The 16321-nt window shown below is 46.1% G+C and overlaps 7 non-coding genes across 7 annotated transcripts; all 7 read right to left on the bottom strand.

Annotated features, from left to right (window-relative positions):
- Nucleotides 1–1000: 1000 nt before the first annotated feature.
- On the bottom strand, nucleotides 1001–1191 carry LOC130326033 (U2 spliceosomal RNA). Its single transcript, XR_008870720.1, has one exon. It is a non-coding gene; the product is annotated as a U2 spliceosomal RNA (small nuclear RNA).
- A 2090-nt stretch (nucleotides 1192–3281) lies between these two features.
- On the bottom strand, nucleotides 3282–3472 carry LOC130326031 (U2 spliceosomal RNA). The gene has a single exon (XR_008870719.1). It is a non-coding gene; the product is annotated as a U2 spliceosomal RNA (small nuclear RNA).
- A 2087-nt stretch (nucleotides 3473–5559) lies between these two features.
- Nucleotides 5560–5750, bottom strand: LOC130326030 (U2 spliceosomal RNA). The gene has a single exon (XR_008870718.1). It is a non-coding gene; the product is annotated as a U2 spliceosomal RNA (small nuclear RNA).
- Nucleotides 5751–7856: 2106 nt separating this feature from the next.
- LOC130326029 (U2 spliceosomal RNA) lies at nucleotides 7857–8047 on the bottom strand. The gene has a single exon (XR_008870717.1). It is a non-coding gene; the product is annotated as a U2 spliceosomal RNA (small nuclear RNA).
- Nucleotides 8048–10142: 2095 nt separating this feature from the next.
- Nucleotides 10143–10333, bottom strand: LOC130326028 (U2 spliceosomal RNA). Its single transcript, XR_008870716.1, has one exon. It is a non-coding gene; the product is annotated as a U2 spliceosomal RNA (small nuclear RNA).
- A 2085-nt stretch (nucleotides 10334–12418) lies between these two features.
- LOC130326027 (U2 spliceosomal RNA) lies at nucleotides 12419–12609 on the bottom strand. Its single transcript, XR_008870715.1, has one exon. It is a non-coding gene; the product is annotated as a U2 spliceosomal RNA (small nuclear RNA).
- A 2086-nt stretch (nucleotides 12610–14695) lies between these two features.
- On the bottom strand, nucleotides 14696–14886 carry LOC130326026 (U2 spliceosomal RNA). The gene has a single exon (XR_008870714.1). It is a non-coding gene; the product is annotated as a U2 spliceosomal RNA (small nuclear RNA).
- Nucleotides 14887–16321: the final 1435 nt, after the last annotated feature.

Raw genomic sequence — 16321 nt, 5'->3', positions numbered from 1 at the left:
CTTATTCAATACCGCCAGCAGATGGAGACACTGGGGGATAATTTTCTAAGGATTTATACTGATTTTTCCTGTCTGAATTTGTCGCACAGAAAGTTGCAGGCCAAATATGTGTGACATTTCTGCGACTTTAGCTTCTAGAGCATTTTTACAACATTATACATAGGTGCTGAATACATAAAAAGCGACTGTTCAGCGACAGACAAGTCGCATCGGCTGAAAGTAGGCCAGAATGTCAGTCCATGTTGGAGCAGGTTTAGATACAGTCTAAAGCATAGATCTCAAAGTCTGTGCACAGAATTTAGCAAGGGCCTCGCACCTTCTGATGCATCAGGTAGGTGCACAATAGCATAGCCTAACCCTCTGTACTTTGGTCTATATTGATGCGGGACATAGACAGCCAGCTGATGACCAATCCATTAGTGCAATGGATGGCTGGAAGCATTTGTCTTTGCCTTTGCAATACCACAGAAGCAATGCATGGTCAATGTACAGCAATGACACACCTGTGTGAACAGCCAGGAGACCCCCCCCCCCCCCATGTTATGTTACATAGTTACATAGTTAGTACGGTCGAAAAAAGACATATGTCCATCACGTTCAACCAGGGAATTAAGGGGTAGGGGTGTGGCGCGATATTGGGGAAGGGATGAGATTTTATATTTCTTCATAAGCATTAATCTTATTTTGTCAATTAGGAACATTCAGCACCCACCCGCTATCAAGGCAGCTGCCTATCATGTCATGCCCTACCTGCACAGGTGTGCTGGCTACTCAAATGATCCAATTAAGGAGGCCATTTAGTCAGCAGCAGCAGAAGTCCTGTGCCTGGACGCTCCAACAGGGGCCAGACACAAGCAGAAGCAGAAGCAGCAGAAGCAGCAGCAGCACCACCTTTTGTTTTTTGGCTGCAGCAGCAGCAAGGCCCACAGGGCTGGCTAGCTGGCTAGCCAGCAAGCAGGTAGCAATGAAAGTAGGAATCTTTCTTTTTAACCCTGTAAGGGGGTGGTGCACTGTACCCGAAGATACTGCCATATCGGGTCAATGCATAGGGCGACGGAAGCAAGCTTCGAAATCGGCCCCCGTTCTCAAAAATCCATTTAATATATGGTCCCCAGATAGGGGACGTATCAGATATTAAACTGATAAGAACAGATACTACACTTGATCTTAGCCAAAAGGCCGAGAAGCGATAACCGTGAAAGGGGCGGGCCCAACAAGGTCCCCTTCATGGGCACTATCACTGCTTGCTGTCAGGGAGGCTGCCAGACAATTTTCCATGCACACTCTGGGCTGGGGGGCAGTCAACCACCAGTACACACAGCAGAACCTAAACCCATACCATTATTGCTAAGCAGCAAGACAGGGGCCCATTGCACTCCCACGGGGCCTTTTTAAATGCAATCCATAACCCGGATTTGCCAGGAACCCTTCTTACTCCTCCTACTTGCATGTGACACTAGGCTTAGGATCTGCATAGGAAACACACACACAAGCACACACCTACCTTTGTTGCCTGCAGATGCCTCCTTGGCTGTCCCCAAACGGTATCAAACCAACACCCACGGGAAGCTGTAAGCATAGAGGACATGCCTGCACCCCATTGGACTTACCTGTGTGGGTTAAATCCGGGTTATTTGACAACCTATGGCGGTGATGGTTCTGCTCAGGCAGAGCAGTGCTGATGCTCCTCATAAAGCTGTCGCTGCTGTGAAGGTTCTAGGTGACATCACAAATCCCTTTGGTTACATACACAACAAAGCTGGGTTGTTGTTGTTTACACTCTGCAAGGCCTGTGGAAGTGAGTGACATCATAGCACTGTAGTTCTGAGGGTTCAAGATGGATGCAACAATCTCCTGTTGCTTCTATGAAGGCCGTAATAGACGACATCACCAAACAGCTCCATAGTCACATACACAGCAAAGGAGAGATGTTGTTTACACCTAGTGATGTCAGTGGTATTGAGTGACATCACAGCACAGTGCTAAGGCTCCTGGGCCTGGACACAGCAGCGGCTGCAATATCTCAACGGAGAATACGTTTATATCTATATGTGTGTGTGCGCATATATATATATATATATATATATATATATATATATATATATATTTCTCCGCCGAAATCACTTTTAAACCCATTTCCACCTTTTTTTCCCTTCTCTTCCTCTTACTTTTTTTTCACGTTTTTTTACGTTTTTCTCCTTTTCGCCTCTTTTCTGGGCGTATTATTCTTCTTTTTCTTCTTTTTTTTCGTCTAATGCATACCCCATCAGTGCAGCAATGCTTATTCAATACCGCCAGCAGATGGAGACACTGGGGGATAATTTTCTAAGGATTTATACTGATTTTTCCTGTCTGAATTTGTCGCACAGAAAGTTGCAGGCCAAATATGTGTGACATTTCTGCGACTTTAGCTTCTAGAGCATTTTTACAACATTATACATAGGTGCTGAATACATAAAAAGCGACTGTTCAGCGACAGACAAGTCGCATCGGCTGAAAGTAGGCCAGAATGTCAGTCCATGTTGGAGCAGGTTTAGATACAGTCTAAAGCATAGATCTCAAAGTCTGTGCACAGAATTTAGCAAGGGCCTCGCACCTTCTGATGCATCAGGTAGGTGCACAATAGCATAGCCTAACCCTCTGTACTTTGGTCTATATTGATGCGGGACATAGACAGCCAGCTGATGACCAATCCATTAGTGCAATGGATGGCTGGAAGCATTTGTCTTTGCCTTTGCAATACCACAGAAGCAATGCATGGTCAATGTACAGCAATGACACACCTGTGTGAACAGCCAGGAGACCCCCCCCCCCCCCCATGTTATGTTACATAGTTACATAGTTAGTACGGTCGAAAAAAGACATATGTCCATCACGTTCAACCAGGGAATTAAGGGGTAGGGGTGTGGCGCGATATTGGGGAAGGGATGAGATTTTATATTTCTTCATAAGCATTAATCTTATTTTGTCAATTAGGAACATTCAGCACCCACCCGCTATCAAGGCAGCTGCCTATCATGTCATGCCCTACCTGCACAGGTGTGCTGGCTACTCAAATGATCCAATTAAGGAGGCCATTTAGTCAGCAGCAGCAGAAGTCCTGTGCCTGGACGCTCCAACAGGGGCCAGACACAAGCAGAAGCAGAAGCAGCAGAAGCAGCAGCAGCACCACCTTTTGTTTTTTGGCTGCAGCAGCAGCAAGGCCCACAGGGCTGGCTAGCTGGCTAGCCAGCAAGCAGGTAGCAATGAAAGTAGGAATCTTTCTTTTTAACCCTGTAAGGGGGTGGTGCACTGTACCCGAAGATACTGCCATATCGGGTCAATGCATAGGGCGACGGAAGCAAGCTTCGAAATCGGCCCCCGTTCTCAAAAATCCATTTAATATATGGTCCCCAGATAGGGGACGTATCAGATATTAAACTGATAAGAACAGATACTACACTTGATCTTAGCCAAAAGGCCGAGAAGCGATAACCGTGAAAGGGGCGGGCCCAACAAGGTCCCCTTCATGGGCACTATCACTGCTTGCTGTCAGGGAGGCTGCCAGACAATTTTCCATGCACACTCTGGGCTGGGGGGCAGTCAACCACCAGTACACACAGCAGAACCTAAACCCATACCATTATTGCTAAGCAGCAAGACAGGGGCCCATTGCACTCCCACGGGGCCTTTTTAAATGCAATCCATAACCCGGATTTGCCAGGAACCCTTCTTACTCCTCCTACTTGCATGTGACACTGGGCTTAGGATCTGCATAGGAAACACACACACAAGCACACACCTACCTTTGTTGCCTGCAGATGCCTCCTTGGCTGTCCCCAAACGGTATCAAACCAACACCCACGGGAAGCTGTAAGCATAGAGGACATGCCTGCACCCCATTGGACTTACCTGTGTGGGTTAAATCCGGGTTATTTGACAACCTATGGCGGTGATGGTTCTGCTCAGGCAGAGCAGTGCTGATGCTCCTCATAAAGCTGTCGCTGCTGTGAAGGTTCTAGGTGACATCACAAATCCCTTTGGTTACATACACAACAAAGCTGGGTTGTTGTTGTTTACACTCTGCAAGGCCTGTGGAAGTGAGTGACATCATAGCACTGTAGTTCTGAGGGTTCAAGATGGATGCAACAATCTCCTGTTGCTTCTATGAAGGCCGTAATAGACGACATCACCAAACAGCTCCATAGTCACATACACAGCAAAGGAGAGATGTTGTTTACACCTAGTGATGTCAGTGGTATTGAGTGACATCACAGCACAGTGCTAAGGCTCCTGGGCCTGGACACAGCAGCGGCTGCAATATCTCAACGGAGAATACGTTTATATCTATATGTGTGTGTGCGCATATATATATATATATATATATATATATATATATATATATATTTCTCCGCCGAAATCACTTTTAAACCCATTTCCACCTTTTTTTCCCTTCTCTTCCTCTTACTTTTTTTTCACGTTTTTTTACGTTTTTCTCCTTTTCGCCTCTTTTCTGGGCGTATTATTCTTCTTTTTCTTCTTTTTTTTCGTCTAATGCATACCCCATCAGTGCAGCAATGCTTATTCAATACCGCCAGCAGATGGAGACACTGGGGGATAATTTTCTAAGGATTTATACTGATTTTTCCTGTCTGAATTTGTCGCACAGAAAGTTGCAGGCCAAATATGTGTGACATTTCTGCGACTTTAGCTTCTAGAGCATTTTTACAACATTATACATAGGTGCTGAATACATAAAAAGCGACTGTTCAGCGACAGACAAGTCGCATCGGCTGAAAGTAGGCCAGAATGTCAGTCCATGTTGGAGCAGGTTTAGATACAGTCTAAAGCATAGATCTCAAAGTCTGTGCACAGAATTTAGCAAGGGCCTCGCACCTTCTGATGCATCAGGTAGGTGCACAATAGCATAGCCTAACCCTCTGTACTTTGGTCTATATTGATGCGGGACATAGACAGCCAGCTGATGACCAATCCATTAGTGCAATGGATGGCTGGAAGCATTTGTCTTTGCCTTTGCAATACCACAGAAGCAATGCATGGTCAATGTACAGCAATGACACACCTGTGTGAACAGCCAGGAGACCCCCCCCCCCCCCATGTTATGTTACATAGTTACATAGTTAGTACGGTCGAAAAAAGACATATGTCCATCACGTTCAACCAGGGAATTAAGGGGTAGGGGTGTGGCGCGATATTGGGGAAGGGATGAGATTTTATATTTCTTCATAAGCATTAATCTTATTTTGTCAATTAGGAACATTCAGCACCCACCCGCTATCAAGGCAGCTGCCTATCATGTCATGCCCTACCTGCACAGGTGTGCTGGCTACTCAAATGATCCAATTAAGGAGGCCATTTAGTCAGCAGCAGCAGAAGTCCTGTGCCTGGACGCTCCAACAGGGGCCAGACACAAGCAGAAGCAGAAGCAGCAGAAGCAGCAGCAGCACCACCTTTTGTTTTTTGGCTGCAGCAGCAGCAAGGCCCACAGGGCTGGCTAGCTGGCTAGCCAGCAAGCAGGTAGCAATGAAAGTAGGAATCTTTCTTTTTAACCCTGTAAGGGGGTGGTGCACTGTACCCGAAGATACTGCCATATCGGGTCAATGCATAGGGCGACGGAAGCAAGCTTCGAAATCGGCCCCCGTTCTCAAAAATCCATTTAATATATGGTCCCCAGATAGGGGACGTATCAGATATTAAACTGATAAGAACAGATACTACACTTGATCTTAGCCAAAAGGCCGAGAAGCGATAACCGTGAAAGGGGCGGGCCCAACAAGGTCCCCTTCATGGGCACTATCACTGCTTGCTGTCAGGGAGGCTGCCAGACAATTTTCCATGCACACTCTGGGCTGGGGGGCAGTCAACCACCAGTACACACAGCAGAACCTAAACCCATACCATTATTGCTAAGCAGCAAGACAGGGGCCCATTGCACTCCCACGGGGCCTTTTTAAATGCAATCCATAACCCGGATTTGCCAGGAACCCTTCTTACTCCTCCTACTTGCATGTGACACTGGGCTTAGGATCTGCATAGGAAACACACACACAAGCACACACCTACCTTTGTTGCCTGCAGATGCCTCCTTGGCTGTCCCCAAACGGTATCAAACCAACACCCACGGGAAGCTGTAAGCATAGAGGACATGCCTGCACCCCATTGGACTTACCTGTGTGGGTTAAATCCGGGTTATTTGACAACCTATGGCGGTGATGGTTCTGCTCAGGCAGAGCAGTGCTGATGCTCCTCATAAAGCTGTCGCTGCTGTGAAGGTTCTAGGTGACATCACAAATCCCTTTGGTTACATACACAACAAAGCTGGGTTGTTGTTGTTTACACTCTGCAAGGCCTGTGGAAGTGAGTGACATCATAGCACTGTAGTTCTGAGGGTTCAAGATGGATGCAACAATCTCCTGTTGCTTCTATGAAGGCCGTAATAGACGACATCACCAAACAGCTCCATAGTCACATACACAGCAAAGGAGAGATGTTGTTTACACCTAGTGATGTCAGTGGTATTGAGTGACATCACAGCACAGTGCTAAGGCTCCTGGGCCTGGACACAGCAGCGGCTGCAATATCTCAACGGAGAATACGTTTATATCTATATGTGTGTGTGCGCATATATATATATATATATATATATATATATATATATATATATATATATTTCTCCGCCGAAATCACTTTTAAACCCATTTCCACCTTTTTTTCCCTTCTCTTCCTCTTACTTTTTTTTCACGTTTTTTTACGTTTTTCTCCTTTTCGCCTCTTTTCTGGGCGTATTATTCTTCTTTTTCTTCTTTTTTTTCGTCTAATGCATACCCCATCAGTGCAGCAATGCTTATTCAATACCGCCAGCAGATGGAGACACTGGGGGATAATTTTCTAAGGATTTATACTGATTTTTCCTGTCTGAATTTGTCGCACAGAAAGTTGCAGGCCAAATATGTGTGACATTTCTGCGACTTTAGCTTCTAGAGCATTTTTACAACATTATACATAGGTGCTGAATACATAAAAAGCGACTGTTCAGCGACAGACAAGTCGCATCGGCTGAAAGTAGGCCAGAATGTCAGTCCATGTTGGAGCAGGTTTAGATACAGTCTAAAGCATAGATCTCAAAGTCTGTGCACAGAATTTAGCAAGGGCCTCGCACCTTCTGATGCATCAGGTAGGTGCACAATAGCATAGCCTAACCCTCTGTACTTTGGTCTATATTGATGCGGGACATAGACAGCCAGCTGATGACCAATCCATTAGTGCAATGGATGGCTGGAAGCATTTGTCTTTGCCTTTGCAATACCACAGAAGCAATGCATGGTCAATGTACAGCAATGACACACCTGTGTGAACAGCCAGGAGACCCCCCCCCCCCCCCATGTTATGTTACATAGTTACATAGTTAGTACGGTCGAAAAAAGACATATGTCCATCACGTTCAACCAGGGAATTAAGGGGTAGGGGTGTGGCGCGATATTGGGGAAGGGATGAGATTTTATATTTCTTCATAAGCATTAATCTTATTTTGTCAATTAGGAACATTCAGCACCCACCCGCTATCAAGGCAGCTGCCTATCATGTCATGCCCTACCTGCACAGGTGTGCTGGCTACTCAAATGATCCAATTAAGGAGGCCATTTAGTCAGCAGCAGCAGAAGTCCTGTGCCTGGACGCTCCAACAGGGGCCAGACACAAGCAGAAGCAGAAGCAGCAGAAGCAGCAGCAGAAGCAGCAGCAGCACCACCTTTTGTTTTTTGGCTGCAGCAGCAGCAAGGCCCACAGGGCTGGCTAGCTGGCTAGCCAGCAAGCAGGTAGCAATGAAAGTAGGAATCTTTCTTTTTAACCCTGTAAGGGGGTGGTGCACTGTACCCGAAGATACTGCCATATCGGGTCAATGCATAGGGCGACGGAAGCAAGCTTCGAAATCGGCCCCCGTTCTCAAAAATCCATTTAATATATGGTCCCCAGATAGGGGACGTATCAGATATTAAACTGATAAGAACAGATACTACACTTGATCTTAGCCAAAAGGCCGAGAAGCGATAACCGTGAAAGGGGCGGGCCCAACAAGGTCCCCTTCATGGGCACTATCACTGCTTGCTGTCAGGGAGGCTGCCAGACAATTTTCCATGCACACTCTGGGCTGGGGGGCAGTCAACCACCAGTACACACAGCAGAACCTAAACCCATACCATTATTGCTAAGCAGCAAGACAGGGGCCCATTGCACTCCCACGGGGCCTTTTTAAATGCAATCCATAACCCGGATTTGCCAGGAACCCTTCTTACTCCTCCTACTTGCATGTGACACTGGGCTTAGGATCTGCATAGGAAACACACACACAAGCACACACCTACCTTTGTTGCCTGCAGATGCCTCCTTGGCTGTCCCCAAACGGTATCAAACCAACACCCACGGGAAGCTGTAAGCATAGAGGACATGCCTGCACCCCATTGGACTTACCTGTGTGGGTTAAATCCGGGTTATTTGACAACCTATGGCGGTGATGGTTCTGCTCAGGCAGAGCAGTGCTGATGCTCCTCATAAAGCTGTCGCTGCTGTGAAGGTTCTAGGTGACATCACAAATCCCTTTGGTTACATACACAACAAAGCTGGGTTGTTGTTGTTTACACTCTGCAAGGCCTGTGGAAGTGAGTGACATCATAGCACTGTAGTTCTGAGGGTTCAAGATGGATGCAACAATCTCCTGTTGCTTCTATGAAGGCCGTAATAGACGACATCACCAAACAGCTCCATAGTCACATACACAGCAAAGGAGAGATGTTGTTTACACCTAGTGATGTCAGTGGTATTGAGTGACATCACAGCACAGTGCTAAGGCTCCTGGGCCTGGACACAGCAGCGGCTGCAATATCTCAACGGAGAATACGTTTATATCTATATGTGTGTGTGCGCATATATATATATATATATATATATATATATATATTATATATATATATTTCTCCGCCGAAATCACTTTTAAACCCATTTCCACCTTTTTTTCCCTTCTCTTCCTCTTACTTTTTTTTCACGTTTTTTTACGTTTTTCTCCTTTTCGCCTCTTTTCTGGGCGTATTATTCTTCTTTTTCTTCTTTTTTTTCGTCTAATGCATACCCCATCAGTGCAGCAATGCTTATTCAATACCGCCAGCAGATGGAGACACTGGGGGATAATTTTCTAAGGATTTATACTGATTTTTCCTGTCTGAATTTGTCGCACAGAAAGTTGCAGGCCAAATATGTGTGACATTTCTGCGACTTTAGCTTCTAGAGCATTTTTACAACATTATACATAGGTGCTGAATACATAAAAAGCGACTGTGTTCAGCGACAGACAAGTCGCATCGGCTGAAAGTAGGCCAGAATGTCAGTCCATGTTGGAGCAGGTTTAGATACAGTCTAAAGCATAGATCTCAAAGTCTGTGCACAGAATTTAGCAAGGGCCTCGCACCTTCTGATGCATCAGGTAGGTGCACAATAGCATAGCCTAACCCTCTGTACTTTGGTCTATATTGATGCGGGACATAGACAGCCAGCTGATGACCAATCCATTAGTGCAATGGATGGCTGGAAGCATTTGTCTTTGCCTTTGCAATACCACAGAAGCAATGCATGGTCAATGTACAGCAATGACACACCTGTGTGAACAGCCAGGGAGACCCCCCCCCCCCCCATGTTATGTTACATAGTTACATAGTTAGTACGGTCGAAAAAAGACATATGTCCATCACGTTCAACCAGGGAATTAAGGGGTAGGGGTGTGGCGCGATATTGGGGAAGGGATGAGATTTTATATTTCTTCATAAGCATTAATCTTATTTTGTCAATTAGGAACATTCAGCACCCACCCGCTATCAAGGCAGCTGCCTATCATGTCATGCCCTACCTGCACAGGTGTGCTGGCTACTCAAATGATCCAATTAAGGAGGCCATTTAGTCAGCAGCAGCAGAAGTCCTGTGCCTGGACGCTCCAACAGGGGCCAGACACAAGCAGAAGCAGAAGCAGCAGAAGCAGCAGCAGCACCACCTTTTGTTTTTTGGCTGCAGCAGCAGCAAGGCCCACAGGGCTGGCTAGCTGGCTAGCCAGCAAGCAGGTAGCAATGAAAGTAGGAATCTTTCTTTTTAACCCTGTAAGGGGGTGGTGCACTGTACCCGAAGATACTGCCATATCGGGTCAATGCATAGGGCGACGGAAGCAAGCTTCGAAATCGGCCCCCGTTCTCAAAAATCCATTTAATATATGGTCCCCAGATAGGGGACGTATCAGATATTAAACTGATAAGAACAGATACTACACTTGATCTTAGCCAAAAGGCCGAGAAGCGATAACCGTGAAAGGGGCGGGCCCAACAAGGTCCCCTTCATGGGCACTATCACTGCTTGCTGTCAGGGAGGCTGCCAGACAATTTTCCATGCACACTCTGGGCTGGGGGGCAGTCAACCACCAGTACACACAGCAGAACCTAAACCCATACCATTATTGCTAAGCAGCAAGACAGGGGCCCATTGCACTCCCACGGGGCCTTTTTAAATGCAATCCATAACCCGGATTTGCCAGGAACCCTTCTTACTCCTCCTACTTGCATGTGACACTGGGCTTAGGATCTGCATAGGAAACACACACACAAGCACACACCTACCTTTGTTGCCTGCAGATGCCTCCTTGGCTGTCCCCAAACGGTATCAAACCAACACCCACGGGAAGCTGTAAGCATAGAGGACATGCCTGCACCCCATTGGACTTACCTGTGTGGGTTAAATCCGGGTTATTTGACAACCTATGGCGGTGATGGTTCTGCTCAGGCAGAGCAGTGCTGATGCTCCTCATAAAGCTGTCGCTGCTGTGAAGGTTCTAGGTGACATCACAAATCCCTTTGGTTACATACACAACAAAGCTGGGTTGTTGTTGTTTACACTCTGCAAGGCCTGTGGAAGTGAGTGACATCATAGCACTGTAGTTCTGAGGGTTCAAGATGGATGCAACAATCTCCTGTTGCTTCTATGAAGGCCGTAATAGACGACATCACCAAACAGCTCCATAGTCACATACACAGCAAAGGAGAGATGTTGTTTACACCTAGTGATGTCAGTGGTATTGAGTGACATCACAGCACAGTGCTAAGGCTCCTGGGCCTGGACACAGCAGCGGCTGCAATATCTCAACGGAGAATACGTTTATATCTATATGTGTGTGTGCGCATATATATATATATATATATATATATATATATATATATATTTCTCCGCCGAAATCACTTTTAAACCCATTTCCACCTTTTTTTCCCTTCTCTTCCTCTTACTTTTTTTTCACGTTTTTTTACGTTTTTCTCCTTTTCGCCTCTTTTCTGGGCGTATTATTCTTCTTTTTCTTCTTTTTTTTCGTCTAATGCATACCCCATCAGTGCAGCAATGCTTATTCAATACCGCCAGCAGATGGAGACACTGGGGGATAATTTTCTAAGGATTTATACTGATTTTTCCTGTCTGAATTTGTCGCACAGAAAGTTGCAGGCCAAATATGTGTGACATTTCTGCGACTTTAGCTTCTAGAGCATTTTTACAACATTATACATAGGTGCTGAATACATAAAAAGCGACTGTTCAGCGACAGACAAGTCGCATCGGCTGAAAGTAGGCCAGAATGTCAGTCCATGTTGGAGCAGGTTTAGATACAGTCTAAAGCATAGATCTCAAAGTCTGTGCACAGAATTTAGCAAGGGCCTCGCACCTTCTGATGCATCAGGTAGGTGCACAATAGCATAGCCTAACCCTCTGTACTTTGGTCTATATTGATGCGGGACATAGACAGCCAGCTGATGACCAATCCATTAGTGCAATGGATGGCTGGAAGCATTTGTCTTTGCCTTTGCAATACCACAGAAGCAATGCATGGTCAATGTACAGCAATGACACACCTGTGTGAACAGCCAGGAGACCCCCCCCCCCCCCATGTTATGTTACATAGTTACATAGTTAGTACGGTCGAAAAAAGACATATGTCCATCACGTTCAACCAGGGAATTAAGGGGTAGGGGTGTGGCGCGATATTGGGGAAGGGATGAGATTTTATATTTCTTCATAAGCATTAATCTTATTTTGTCAATTAGGAACATTCAGCACCCACCCGCTATCAAGGCAGCTGCCTATCATGTCATGCCCTACCTGCACAGGTGTGCTGGCTACTCAAATGATCCAATTAAGGAGGCCATTTAGTCAGCAGCAGCAGAAGTCCTGTGCCTGGACGCTCCAACAGGGGCCAGACACAAGCAGAAGCAGAAGCAGCAGAAGCAGCAGCAGCACCACCTTTTGTTTTTTGGCTGCAGCAGCAGCAAGGCCCACAGGGCTGGCTAGCTGGCTAGCCAGCAAGCAGGTAGCAATGAAAGTAGGAATCTTTCTTTTTAACCCTGTAAGGGGGTGGTGCACTGTACCCGAAGATACTGCCATATCGGGTCAATGCATAGGGCGACGGAAGCAAGCTTCGAAATCGGCCCCCGTTCTCAAAAATCCATTTAATATATGGTCCCCAGATAGGGGACGTATCAGATATTAAACTGATAAGAACAGATACTACACTTGATCTTAGCCAAAAGGCCGAGAAGCGATAACCGTGAAAGGGGCGGGCCCAACAAGGTCCCCTTCATGGGCACTATCACTGCTTGCTGTCAGGGAGGCTGCCAGACAATTTTCCATGCACACTCTGGGCTGGGGGGCAGTCAACCACCAGTACACACAGCAGAACCTAAACCCATACCATTATTGCTAAGCAGCAAGACAGGGGCCCATTGCACTCCCACGGGGCCTTTTTAAATGCAATCCATAACCCGGATTTGCCAGGAACCCTTCTTACTCCTCCTACTTGCATGTGACACTGGGCTTAGGATCTGCATAGGAAACACACACACAAGCACACACCTACCTTTGTTGCCTGCAGATGCCTCCTTGGCTGTCCCCAAACGGTATCAAACCAACACCCACGGGAAGCTGTAAGCATAGAGGACATGCCTGCACCCCATTGGACTTACCTGTGTGGGTTAAATCCGGGTTATTTGACAACCTATGGCGGTGATGGTTCTGCTCAGGCAGAGCAGTGCTGATGCTCCTCATAAAGCTGTCGCTGCTGTGAAGGTTCTAGGTGACATCACAAATCCCTTTGGTTACATACACAACAAAGCTGGGTTGTTGTTGTTTACACTCTGCAAGGCCTGTGGAAGTGAGTGACATCATAGCACTGTAGTTCTGAGGGTTCAAGATGGATGCAACAATCTCCTGTTGCTTCTATGAAGGCCGTAATAGACGACATCACCAAACAGCTCCATAGTCACATACACAGCAAAGGAGAGATGTTGTTTACACCTAGTGATGTCAGTGGTATTGAGTGACATCACAGCACAGTGCTAAGGCTCCTGGGCCTGGACACAGCAGCGGCTGCAATATCTCAACGGAGAATACGTTTATATCTATATGTGTGTGTGCGCATATATATATATATATATATATATATATATATATATATATATTTCTCCGCCGAAATCACTTTTAAACCCATTTCCACCTTTTTTTCCCTTCTCTTCCTCTTACTTTTTTTTCACGTTTTTTTACGTTTTTCTCCTTTTCGCCTCTTTTCTGGGCGTATTATTCTTCTTTTTCTTCTTTTTTTTCGTCTAATGCATACCCCATCAGTGCAGCAATGCTTATTCAATACCGCCAGCAGATGGAGACACTGGGGGATAATTTTCTAAGGATTTATACTGATTTTTCCTGTCTGAATTTGTCGCACAGAAAGTTGCAGGCCAAATATGTGTGACATTTCTGCGACTTTAGCTTCTAGAGCATTTTTACAACATTATACATAGGTGCTGAATACATAAAAAGCGACTGTTCAGCGACAGACAAGTCGCATCGGCTGAAAGTAGGCCAGAATGTCAGTCCATGTTGGAGCAGGTTTAGATACAGTCTAAAGCATAGATCTCAAAGTCTGTGCACAGAATTTAGCAAGGGCCTCGCACCTTCTGATGCATCAGGTAGGTGCACAATAGCATAGCCTAACCCTCTGTACTTTGGTCTATATTGATGCGGGACATAGACAGCCAGCTGATGACCAATCCATTAGTGCAATGGATGGCTGGAAGCATTTGTCTTTGCCTTTGCAATACCACAGAAGCAATGCATGGTCAATGTACAGCAATGACACACCTGTGTGAACAGCCAGGAGACCCCCCCCCCCCCATGTTATGTTACATAGTTACATAGTTAGTACGGTCGAAAAAAGACATATGTCCATCACGTTCAACCAGGGAATTAAGGGGTAGGGGTGTGGCGCGATATTGGGGAAGGGATGAGATTTTATATTTCTTCATAAGCATTAATCTTATTTTGTCAATTAGGAACATTCAGCACCCACCCGCTATCAAGGCAGCTGCCTATCATGTCATGCCCTACCTGCACAGGTGTGCTGGCTACTCAAATGATCCAATTAAGGAGGCCATTTAGTCAGCAGCAGCAGAAGTCCTGTGCCTGGACGCTCCAACAGGGGCCAGACACAAGCAGAAGCAGAAGCAGCAGAAGCAGCAGCAGCACCACCTTTTGTTTTTTGGCTGCAGCAGCAGCAAGGCCCACAGGGCTGGCTAGCTGGCTAGCCAGCAAGCAGGTAGCAATGAAAGTAGGAATCTTTCTTTTTAACCCTGTAAGGGGGTGGTGCACTGTACCCGAAGATACTGCCATATCGGGTCAATGCATAGGGCGACGGAAGCAAGCTTCGAAATCGGCCCCCGTTCTCAAAAATCCATTTAATATATGGTCCCCAGATAGGGGACGTATCAGATATTAAACTGATAAGAACAGATACTACACTTGATCTTAGCCAAAAGGCCGAGAAGCGATAACCGTGAAAGGGGCGGGCCCAACAAGGTCCCCTTCATGGGCACTATCACTGCTTGCTGTCAGGGAGGCTGCCAGACAATTTTCCATGCACACTCTGGGCTGGGGGGCAGTCAACCACCAGTACATACAGCAGAACCTAAACCCATACCATTATTGCTAAGCAGCAAGACAGGGGCCCATTGCACTCCCACGGGGCCTTTTTAAATGCAATCCATAACCCGGATTTGCCAGGAACCCTTCTTACTCCTCCTACTTGCATGTGACACTGGGCTTAGGATCTGCATAGGAAACACACACACAAGCACACACCTACCTTTGTTGCCTGCAGATGCCTCCTTGGCTGTCCCCAAACGGTATCAAACCAACACCCACGGGAAGCTGTAAGCATAGAGGACATGCCTGCACCCCATTGGACTTACCTGTGTGGGTTAAATCCGGGTTATTTGACAACCTATGGCGGTGATGGTTCTGCTCAGGCAGAGCAGTGCTGATGCTCCTCATAAAGCTGTCGCTGCTGTGAAGGTTCTAGGTGACATCACAAATCCCTTTGGTTACATACACAACAAAGCTGGGTTGTTGTTGTTTACACTCTGCAAGGCCTGTGGAAGTGAGTGACATCATAGCACTGTAGTTCTGAGGGTTCAAGATGGATGCAACAATCTCCTGTTGCTTCTATGAAGGCCGTAATAGACGACATCACCAAACAGCTCCATAGTCACATACACAGCAAAGGAGAGATGTTGTTTACACCTAGTGATGTCAGTGGTATTGAGTGACATCACAGCACAGTGCTAAGGCTCCTGGGCCTGGACACAGCAGCGGCTGCAATATCTCAACGGAGAATACGTTTATATCTATATGTGTGTGTGCGCATATATATATATATATATATATATATATATATATATATATATATATTTCTCCGCCGAAATCACTTTTAAACCCATTTCCACCTTTTTTTCCCTTCTCTTCCTCTTACTTTTTTTTCACGTTTTTTTACGTTTTTCTCCTTTTCGCCTCTTTTCTGGGCGTATTATTCTTCTTTTTCTTCTTTTTTTTCGTCTAATGCATACCCCATCAGTGCAGCAATGCTTATTCAATACCGCCAGCAGATGGAGACACTGGGGGATAATTTTCTAAGGATTTATACTGATTTTTCCTGTCTGAATTTGTCGCACAGAAAGTTGCAGGCCAAATATGTGTGACATTTCTGCGACTTTAGCTTCTAGAGCATTTTTACAACATTATACATAGGTGCTGAATACATAAAAAGCGACTGTTCAGCGACAGACAAGTCGCATCGGCTGAAAGTAGGCCAGAATGTCAGTCCATGTTGGAGCAGGTTTAGATACAGTCTAAAGCATAGATCTCAAAGTCTGTGCACAGAATTTAGCAAGGGCCTCGCACCTTCTGATGCATCAGGTAGGTGCACAAT

This window comes from Hyla sarda, unplaced genomic scaffold, assembly GCF_029499605.1.
Source record: "Hyla sarda isolate aHylSar1 unplaced genomic scaffold, aHylSar1.hap1 scaffold_2789, whole genome shotgun sequence".
NCBI lineage: Eukaryota > Metazoa > Chordata > Amphibia > Anura > Hylidae > Hyla > Hyla sarda.
The sequence above is the reverse complement of the archived record's forward strand: the minus strand, read 5'-3'. Positions and strand labels throughout refer to the sequence as shown.